Source organism: Aplysia californica, unplaced genomic scaffold, assembly GCF_000002075.1.
Source record: "Aplysia californica isolate F4 #8 unplaced genomic scaffold, AplCal3.0 scaffold01031, whole genome shotgun sequence".
Lineage (NCBI taxonomy): Eukaryota > Metazoa > Mollusca > Gastropoda > Aplysiida > Aplysiidae > Aplysia > Aplysia californica.
Window position 1 is genome coordinate 144,179 of NW_004798301.1, and position 10,820 is coordinate 154,998.

At 36.1% G+C, this 10,820-nt stretch overlaps 4 non-coding genes across 4 annotated transcripts; all 4 read right to left on the minus strand.

Annotated features, from left to right (window-relative positions):
* Positions 1-1,649: 1,649 nt before the first annotated feature.
* TRNAT-CGU lies at positions 1,650-1,721 on the minus strand. The gene has a single exon. It is a non-coding gene; the product is annotated as a tRNA-Thr (tRNA).
* A 1,498-nt stretch (positions 1,722-3,219) lies between these two features.
* Positions 3,220-3,291, minus strand: TRNAT-CGU. Its single transcript has one exon. It is a non-coding gene; the product is annotated as a tRNA-Thr (tRNA).
* A 1,267-nt stretch (positions 3,292-4,558) lies between these two features.
* On the minus strand, positions 4,559-4,630 carry TRNAT-CGU. The gene has a single exon. It is a non-coding gene; the product is annotated as a tRNA-Thr (tRNA).
* A 1,756-nt stretch (positions 4,631-6,386) lies between these two features.
* Positions 6,387-6,458, minus strand: TRNAT-CGU. Its single transcript has one exon. It is a non-coding gene; the product is annotated as a tRNA-Thr (tRNA).
* Positions 6,459-10,820: the final 4,362 nt, after the last annotated feature.

Here is a 10,820-nt window from a genome sequence, read left to right on the forward strand (position 1 = left end):
ACAGACAAAATAATAAACCTGCTTTAGTAAGAAAACACTATAAGGACGAATGCGATCTACTTCTGTATAGGGAGTGTACACTGACCTTTTAAATAACCATGCACTCTCAATCTCTTCTGATAAGTCAAGTAAAACAGAACTATAGAAACTATTTTAAAGAATAATAATTGAAAACAATACTTATACGAAAGAGAAAATAATATGACTAAGTTTTATTAACTTTTAAAATAAAAGAGATTATGTTCCACGCTTCTTCACTGCCAATTTTTATCATCAAAATTTTAAATGCCCCAAACTTCCCTTTGAATGCATTCCTATTTGAAATATTATTTGCATACACTAAACACTAACTTATAGGAAATGAACACTACAAACAATAAGCTTACAGCCTAATAATTAGATAGAAGAACTAGCTAAGGTTTGCTAAAAAATAATTTAAATAACTAAACAACTAGATGATGTTGTGACAACCTAGCTGAATTGACGCACGGTGGGCTTAGAGTCAAACGAGAAACTACTATAATTATTGTATCATATTATTTGGGTCACATGAAACGCCACTAGACAATTCATCATCATCAATGCCTTTCACCCCTGGCAGGGTATAGACCACATACAAGCTCCTTCCATTTATCTCTGTCCTGAGCCATCCTTCCAAGCTCGTTCCAAGTGAGCTTCATTTCTGTCATGTCCCTTTCCACGCATCTCCTCCATGTTTCCCGTGGCCTACCCCTGCCTCGTGCTCCCTGTGGGTTCCACTGCAGTGACCGTCTTACTAGACAATTAAGAAGGAAATATTCGAAGGCAGAATGAGGGGCACAAGCTCTAAGGGTGGATGGACAACAGCATAAAAAGTATGGACTGGGCTGGATAATATGACAACAGGCACAGGAGCAGCTGCTAGCGTGACCATCAGCAATCGAGGGTCATTTACGTGTCAACCTCTAAGGCAGAATTGACACCTCTAGGTATCCAGGTACAAATGTGTTATTTTTCATCAAGATCACAGAAACCCATTGGCACACGTCCTAAAATCAACAATTATTATTTGAGGGGAAAAAAGAAGGCAACGCAACCGCAGGCCAGATGCCCCTAGACGGCTTCGAAGCCCAGATCTTCGCTTAACGAGACCGACGCCCTACAAATTTGACCACGGGGGCAGTCAACTTCAGTCTGTAAATCGTTAGATTGTCAATCTAAAAGGAGAACCAACTTACAATCTTAATCAAACACGAACAGTAAGTCAAGTAAAATGTCATAATTGCTCTTGTAAACAAAGACATTTCAAAACTCGAGGAGTCCATTGATAAACCGGACATAGGCACAAACAGGAAATTGTGAGGGTGCCAATTTCAAAAACTAGAGAGCTCATAACTTCGTAATATGTCTTTGATTAGAGTTTTTTTTAATGTTTGTTGGATGGGAAATCTAACAACAGTAATCAACAAACAGCTGAACAGAAATACAGTTACGAGTCAACAAGTGTTCAAAATTGATACCCTCACGATTTTCAGTTTGTGACTACGCCCGTTTTTTTCAGTGGACTCCTCGCGTGCAGGAACAGATAGATCGACGTGCCGATGACTCCAAACGAACAGTCAGGAATAAAATCTTCCTTGCACGAAAGATAAAAAAGACAAAGTCTATAATGCCTCCGCAGGGGGTCGAACCCTGGATCTTCGGTTTACGAGACCGACGCCTTACCACTTGGCCACAGAGGCTGTTGGTCTTGAGAGGAATTGGAAAGCAAGGAAATCAGACGAGCAGCTCATTATTCAGTTTCATTATCATTAAAAAAATTATTTTGAAGTACATCAATAAACAAAGAAATTAATAACTAACAATGGTCTCGACGCCCCCCCCCCCCCCATTGAATGAGTTAATAAATAAATGAATAGACGAATTCTGTTATGTTTTCCCAATTCCAATAACCACGTTAATAATGCATTTAGACAGTATTAAGTAAAAATCATAGCTGCCATTATAAAATTATAACTATCTTCATTCAGGTATTGTACCGTCTTGCTGTGGAAGTGCAACTACCCAAAAAAAAAACAAAAAAAAAACAACAAACTTTATCAACAAGGGAGCTTAAAAACTTTAGGCGAATCTCAAATTTACAATTTCTTTCTAAAAATCCTTGAAAAAGAATTTCATCATCCAGGCCACTTAATAACCATCTTGAAAAGAATGCTTCCAATCTGCATACAAAAAGTTACATACGCCAATACGGAAACAGCATTGATAAAAGTATACATAAATCTCATTAGTTATTATATCAATACGCAGAATTATAGATTAAAGCGCAACATTTATTGTCACTATTGATCACACCATTCTATTAGAAATGTTACAAAATAAGAAATTAATTGGAGCCTGATTTCAATTACCGAATGGGGAGAATTTTTATCGAGTATGTCTGTCTTTTTGCCGGGTCATTGTATCCCTACTCTGTCCAGGTTGTTCTTGGCACGCAGTGTCGAGCCGCCTCCTAAAACTATTAAACTTTGTCGTTGTAGGCGTAAAACACCTACCAATAAACTATATTGAAGAAAAAGAACCCAATCAATCATGTTCTAGATATAAAAAAGTTGAAACGCTATACATGATTGAAGAACTATATTATTTTAAAGAACAAACAAAGACGTTTCAAAACACATTACAACAAATGGTTGCTTTTAAGCACAAGGAGGCTATCATGGAAAATGCTATTGTGAGAAAATCGAAGGTAAAGTTTCTTTAAAAGACAAGGAGAGTTTTCTCTATAACCAAACAAATATACACACCAATGAAACCAAACTTCTCATATAGGTAGGACAATGCCCACTTTTGGTGTAGGTCAGGATCACTGGAAATCTCCAAAATCTAGGTTAGCCTGCTTGTCCTTAAAAGCGACCAAAAATGACCCCAAATTGAACAATCAAGGATGCATTATCAATAATTTTCGTTGCTCTGTTGGTACAAAAAAGAAATGACAAATCATTGGTTCATTATATATATATATAGAAGAAAAAGAACCCAACCAACCATGTACTAGATATAAAACAGGTGAAACGCTATGCTATACATGATCGAAGAGTTATATTATTTTTAAAAAGAAACAAAGACGTTTCAAAACACCTTGCAACAAAATATGACCCCAATTTGAACAATCAAGAATGAAATAATATTCATTGTACAGACGGAGCAAAAAAGAAAAGACAAATCACTGGTTTATTATGCCTCCGCAGGGGGTTGAACCCTGGATCTTCGGTTTACGAGACCGACGCCTTACCACTTGGCCACAGTGGCTGTTGGTCTTGAGAGGAATTGGAAAGCAAGGAAATCAGACGGGAAGCTTATTAATCAATGTCATTATCGTTTATTATTCTGAAGTACATGAATAAACAAAGAAAATAATCACTTTAAAAGACCGAGAAAAAAGCATAGATCTACATCTATGTATATTATTATAGATTTATAAATGAATAGATGATTTCTGTTATGTCAAACCTATTACAACATCCGTGTTAATAACGCATTGATCGAGATAGTGTAAAGTTATTGTTTTCAAAACGCGGTGGAATTATTGTAACTACCCAAGAAACGGTGACATTTTTATTACCAAAAAAGCGAGCTTACACACTTTAGGCCAATCTCAAATTTACCATTTCTTTCTAAAATCCTTGAAAAAATATTTCATCATTTACTAAATAATCATCTTGAAAAGAATGGTTTCCAGAGTGCTTCCAATCTGCGCACAATAAGTTACATACGCTAATACTTAAACAGCATTGATAAAAGTATACAATGATCTGATCTCATTAGTTATATTTCAATACGCACAATTATAGATTAAAGCGCAACAGTTATTGTCGCTATTGATCCCACCATTCTATTAGAAATGTTAGAAACGAAAAAATTGGAGCCTGATTTCAATGACCGTGTGGGGAGAATGTTAATCGAGTATTTCTGTCTTTCTGACAGGACATTATATCCTTACTGTGTTCCGGTTGTTCTTGGCACGCAGTGTCGAAGCCCGCCTCCTAAAACTATTAAACTTTGTCGTTTTGGGCGTAAAACACCTACCAATAAACTATATTGAAGAAAAAGAACCCAAACAATCATGTTCTAGATATAAAAAAGTTGAAACGCTATTATTATTTATGAACTATATTATGAACTATATTATTTTAAAGAACAAACAAAGACGGTTCAAAACACATTACAACAAATGGTTGCTTTTAAGCACAAGGAGGCTATCCCGAAAAATGTTATTGTGAGAAAATCGAAGGTAAAGTTTTTGGACCCTTGTTCAGTTTCTTTAAAAGACAAGAAGAGTTTTCTCTATAACCAAACGAATATACACACCAATGCAACCAAACTTCTCAGATAGGTAGGACAATGCCCACTTTTGGTGTAGGTCAGGATCACTGGAAACCCCCAAAATCTAGGTTAGCCTGCTTGTCCTTAAAAACGACAAAAAAATGACCCGAAATTGAACAATCAAGGATGAATTATCAATAATTTTCGTTGCTCTGTTGGTACAAAAAAGAAATGACAATTCATTGGTTCATTATGCCTCCGCAGGGGGTTGAACCCTGGATCTTCGGTTTACGAGACCGACGCCTTACCACTTGGCCACAGAGGCTGTTGGTCTTGAGAGGAATTGGAAAGCAAGTAAATCAGACGGGAAGCTTATTAATCAATGTCATTATCACTTATTATTTTGAAGTATATGCATAAACAAAGAAATCAGTCATTAAAAACCCCCATAGAAAACAAAAAAAGTATACATCTATTTCAAAAAGTAAATTATAGATAAAGGAATAGTTTATTTCTGTTATGTCAATCTTATCACAACATCCATGATAATAACGCATTGAGACAGTGTTAAGTTGAAGTTATAACTTACTACCATGGCAAATAACTCGCCCCAGTCAGGTACTGCACCTTCTTGTTTTCAAAACGCGGGGGTATAAGTGTCACAGTGTCACTACCCAAGAAATGGTAAAATTTTTATGACCAAAAAATGAGCTTTCACATTTTAGGCCAATCTCAAATTTACCATTTTTTGTTGGAAATTCTTGGAAAAAAGAATTTCTCCATCTACTAACATATATTCATCTTGAAAAGAATAGTTTCACAAACCTCTTCCAATCTGCGTTCAAAAAGTTACATACGCTAATACAGAAATGCATTGGTAAAAGTATACAATAATCTCATTGTTTACATTTTAATGAGCACAATGTTAGATTAAAGTGAAATATTTCCCTTCCTCAGAATTACAAAGTTCTATCTGCTCAATTCCTGGTTCTGAGAAATCTGACGTCAAAATGTTTTAGTTTCACTATAAAATGTCAAGCTACGCTCGCATTTCGCTTGCAATTCTTTGAACATCTTTATAACAACTCTGGATAACCTTACGATTTTGATAGAGCAAATAGATTGATTTCTTATCTGATGGTCTTAGTTACTCAACATGGCCCAAAATGTCAGACAGAACTTTGTAATTCTGAGGTAGCGATTTGTCACTATTGTCATTATTGATTACACCATTCTATTAGAAATGTTAGTGGGTGGTTGGCGGGCGCTCTGGTGTGGTTTGCTCCTTCTTTCCTATCAAGCATCTATCGTCCTTATTTCCCCTTCTTCTTTTTTATGTTTGTTACTCTCTTGTAACACCTCTAATCTTCTGGTGCTCATATGACCTTATGCAGTTGCGAGCGCCGTAAAACCCCTACTAAAAAAAAAAAGAAATGTTATAAAAAGAAATTTGGAGTCTGAGTTCAATTACTGAGTGGGGAGAAACATTGTATTAAAAATTGTATCACTGTCAGCCCAGGTTGTTCTAGGCAGGCAGTGTCCAAGCAAACCTCTTAAATAATTTAAATAGTGTCGCTGTGGGCGTAAAAACACCTACCAGTAAACTGCATTAAAGAAAAAGAACCAAACCAACCATGCGCTGGATATGAAACACGTGAAACAACATAATAATATACGATTGAAGAACTAAAGATTAAACAAAGACGTTTCAAAACACCCAGGAACAAATTCGACCCCAAAATGAACAATCAACAATATCAATATTGCGAGAATTTAAAGTTTCTTTTAAAGACACGTGGGCTAACCCGGATTGGGGAGGGTGGGGTCCATAAATCTTGACCTACACCAAAAGTGGGCATTGCCCTACCTATACGAGAAGTTTGGCTTCAATGCTGTGCATATTTGTTGTGTTATAGAGAAAAACTCTCCTTGTCTTTTATAGAAACTGAACAAGGGGCAAAAACTTACCTTTGATTTTCTCAAAACAGAATTTTTCGGGATAGCCCCCTTGTGCTTAAAAGCGATCGTATGTTCATTCCACCGAAGATACAAAAAAGAAAAGACAGACCATTGGTTTATTTTGCCTCCGCAGGGGGTCGAACCCTGGATCTTCGGTTTACGAGACCGACGCCTTACCACTTGGCCACAGAGGCTGGTATTCTAATGTCCACAAGTTGTAACTTGTTACACAATTCAGCCGTACCCTGTCACTTCAGGATCATACTATTGGCTTTAGTCTGTAGAAATCAATTTTATTATTGTTATATGATATACGAGTATTATACACGTACATGTATATTATATGAGTCAAGCAATTTTGTTTTAGGGCGTTACGCAATAAAAGTTTGAAGAGATCTATACATAAATGAAATGAATGAATGAACGAATGAATGAATGAAAGAATGAATGAATGAATGAATGAATGAATGAATGAATGAATGAATGAATGAAACTTTTTCAGTGCGATGCTGCAAACGTCTGTGTATGTGTGTATGTGTGTGTGTGTATGTGTGTGTGTGTATGTGTGTGTGTGTGTGTGTGTTTGTGTGTGTGTGTGTGTGTGTGTGTGTGTGTGCGCGTGTCTGTGTTTGTGTATGTGTGTGCGTTTGGAGAGGGGAGGGTGGTGGTGTTGACAATTAACATACCCCATGGCGTTTACGATGAGATTAATCAATGTTTTACCCACTGTGATGCTTGCATCTGAGGTCCTGTTTCTTACCCTAGTCGACGAACCCTTGAAATTCTTAGTTAAAGTAGACTTTGAAAAATCGATAAATGAATAAAACAAGAACATAATTTTTTTAATCGGGCAGATAAACCAACACACTAACTAATAAATCAGTCACTTAGACAATAACGATGAATAATTTCACCGTACTTTTAGTTAGTTTTAGTAAGAGTTTTACGTCACTAACAAAACAAAAAGGTCATATAAGCGCCGAGGATTAGAGGTGTTACAAGAGAGTAACATACCCAAAAAAGAAGGAGAGATAAGGACGATAGATGACAGGAAAGAAGAAGCAAATCACACCAAAGCACCAGCCAACCACCCACTCACCGTACTTTGTATTCATTTATGAATAAATAAGAGGTATATTATCTTAAAGATGCATCATTAGATAGTCTATATTAATTGATACATTATCATTTAATGTATATTGACAACCTGCCTTGAAAGAACGTGTTTACTTATTTAAGGTGAACAAAATGGAAAAGTGTCGTCGGTAGTCTAGTTGTCAGGCTACTGGACTCTTGATAGTGAGATTGCTGGTTTGGGGATTCAAGCCCAAGCTCGGTACGACTTTGTGTTCTTAGGAAAGGCACTTTACACGAATTTCCCATTTGATTCCGTCCTTTTCGGAGACGGGTGTTAAACTTGGAGGGAAAAAAAAAACTAACAGTGTTGATAGGGGCTTTAAATCCATACCATTTCGCCATTATTTTTTTTTTTTTCAAAACGGAAAGCTGTCAGAGCCGCGTACCTTTTGATGATGTCGATTTGATGACCGATTGCCAGTGTCAATGGCACCCAAAGATTTACGGCCTTTTTATTATTTTTAAAATTTCGGAGAGGTTTTACGGCACTCGCAACTGCATAAGGTCATATTATTATCCGCGCCAATTTAGAGTCTAATTCCTTCTTTCGTTTTACTAGCTTTGGGCCACTTTCGTCGACTTTGAATGTGAAGTTTTCTAAGAAAATGCCTTTGCCACCCCTTTGAGTAGTACACCACTCTAACCTTGTCTCAACCATGCACAGTGCGATCACTGTGAGAGAAATGATATGTGTCGCGACGCGGTGGAATCAGGCCCTCGTTAATTTTTTATTTTTTTTGACATGTAAAGCTATCGTATCACAATGCTTGTGCTTTTGTCTTGCCTTCGGTGAAAAAATACCTTTTTATCTGGAATAGAAGTCGATATATCCGCAATTGAAGGAGGTGGAGGTCGCCTTGTTTTAGAGGTTAAATTAAAGAGAAAATTTTAATGGTCGCCAAAGTTTGGTTGTTACCTTAGCTTGAGAACCCGTGGTAACTAAAAACTTTTGTGTGTGCCTTTAATCAACGTTTTGCAGTAAAAATCCTCACAGACATGTGTTCTTGAATGAAAATAAAAGATGCTGAGCCCCCCCCCCCCAAAAAAAAAATTAAAAAAAAAAAAAAAAAAATTAATAAATTACTAAAATAAAATTTAAAAAAGATAAAATAAAAAATGAAAAATAATAAATGAATAAATAAAAATAAAATAAATTTTTAAAATGTAAATAAAAAATTGAGAAAATCGATAGATATCGCCACACTGGCGAGAAAATTCCAGTTCCTTCCATTTCATTATTTTGACGAGCGCCTGGTATCACCACGCCGCCTCACATTAACATTATTGCTAACGCACATTCCTTCTGTCGTCGTATTACAACCTACGACTTAACAGAGTAATGGTTATTATTGGCCCACTCTTTGCACTCTTTGGGATCAATGAGAGAAGCAGAAAAAAATTCCTAAAGCAATGTCAATACAAGACGTTAACGTCATGTTGCAGCTTTGAAAAACGGATTTCTTTTTATTTCAATAAAAATTCTAACAAGAGTACACCTCGATTGAATCACCCGGAAAATAGTTTCCGTGACACTTGATTTTTTGGACATTGCATGGAACGATTTTTGTCCAAGGGAATATTATGTTACCGTTGGATGGTATCGGCAATCAAATTGTATCAATGGCGTTAAAAAGTACGCAGCTGCAATAGTGCACGGCTTTGATGTATTATACACTTGATTTTATGGACATTCTACGGAATATTTTTGTCGTGGGTAATGTAACCGCTGGGTAGTATAATTGGCAAATAAATAATGTCGACATCATAAAAAAACCCAACTAAACACCCAACAAAAAAAACAAAACAAACAAAAACTGCAGCCGTGACAGTGCGGGGCCCTAACGTTGTCCCAATAAAACGGCCACCCACAAGTGATTCAGAAGGTTACAGATAAAATTTACCTATAGGGTCTTTGAATAACAAATCTGTCAACATATCACAGAAGCTGTTTGCTTCTCTAATCAAATGACTGCATCTTATTGTAAACGTTTTAATTCTCCATTCAACGCAATTTAGACCATTTAGGAGGCGGGTGTTCATCAACCTTACCTACTTACTCGCTCCCTGCGTCGCCATTTGTACAAGGCGACAAAATCCACGTCAGCCTAGCCAATTCCCGGGTCTCTATTAAATAATATAACAATAACAGTAATAGTAAGAATAAATAACAACAACAACAACAATAATAATAATATAGTAATAATCATAAAAATAATAATTTGGAAAATAAATAATACAAATAATAATAAGGATATTAACAATGTCAATAACAAAAACAACAACAACAAAAACACTACTACTACTACTACTACTACTACTACTACTACTACTACTACTACTACTACTTCAACTTGCATTTATGTATCCCACAGCCACTCTTCACAGGTATGCTCTATGCGCTCTACAACCATGTCCGAATTATGCTCATGTTCTCCTTATTATAATTGTTTTGAAATCTCCATTCTAAGATACTCCAAATATTGTGTCAAATCAATGGATAAGTCAAGCGTGTGAAAAAAGACAGTCAGAATAACAAAAAACTTAAAAACCGAAACATTGAACAGGATAGGACCAAAATACAGAAATGGAGCAACGAGTGGTTTTATCAACTACCGACGTACAGTAAATCTCAGGCGTTTCAATATCCTGCTTAGCAGTCAACAAGACAACAAACATCTTATTTTCTATACAAACCCTCGGCCAAAAATGCTTGACATTGTTACATTAACTTTTTAACGACGTAACGATCGACAGCAGACCAAAAGCAATGTTGCGAACATCATGCACAGACAAGAAACATTAATTAGCATATTATTGTTTCATAGTGTGCATAATTATTGTTGCCTGTCATTTTAGATTGAAGATTTACCCCCAAAAATATAAAACAATTAAAATAACAAAATTGAACAATCTGTTCCATGTGAATAACAAAGTTAGGTTCCTTTTTTCTTAAAGTGCGTTTCTAAGTGTTGTGAAATGTTTATGTCATGAGTGCGCTTCCTCAATAAGTTTGAGACATCAACAAGATGATAGAATAAAGAATTATTTTTACGAAGTGACTATTTCTCCGAACGCTCAGGAAAAAAAAGTTGAAATCTATTTCTCCGAACGGTTTCTGATCTCGAGATTTTTTGGTTGTTTGCAAAATTTAGGCGTCATACTTTCATTCTGCCATTCTGCGAGGACTGGGAGGAAGCCTTTTTTTTGTGCATCGAATTCAATTTCTAGAGCTAGAGATTTTTGAATGTCTGAATATTCAGATACTTCAGTTGTGGTTGGGGCAACGTTCCCGATATACTTCCTTTGAAAATACATGTACCGTCAAATGGTACTGCGAGAAAGCAAGTCTGCTCGACCTATTTTGCATTTAGTCCCCCAGCAAAAACTAAAATCCTTCTTATAAAAAAAAAACACCTCCA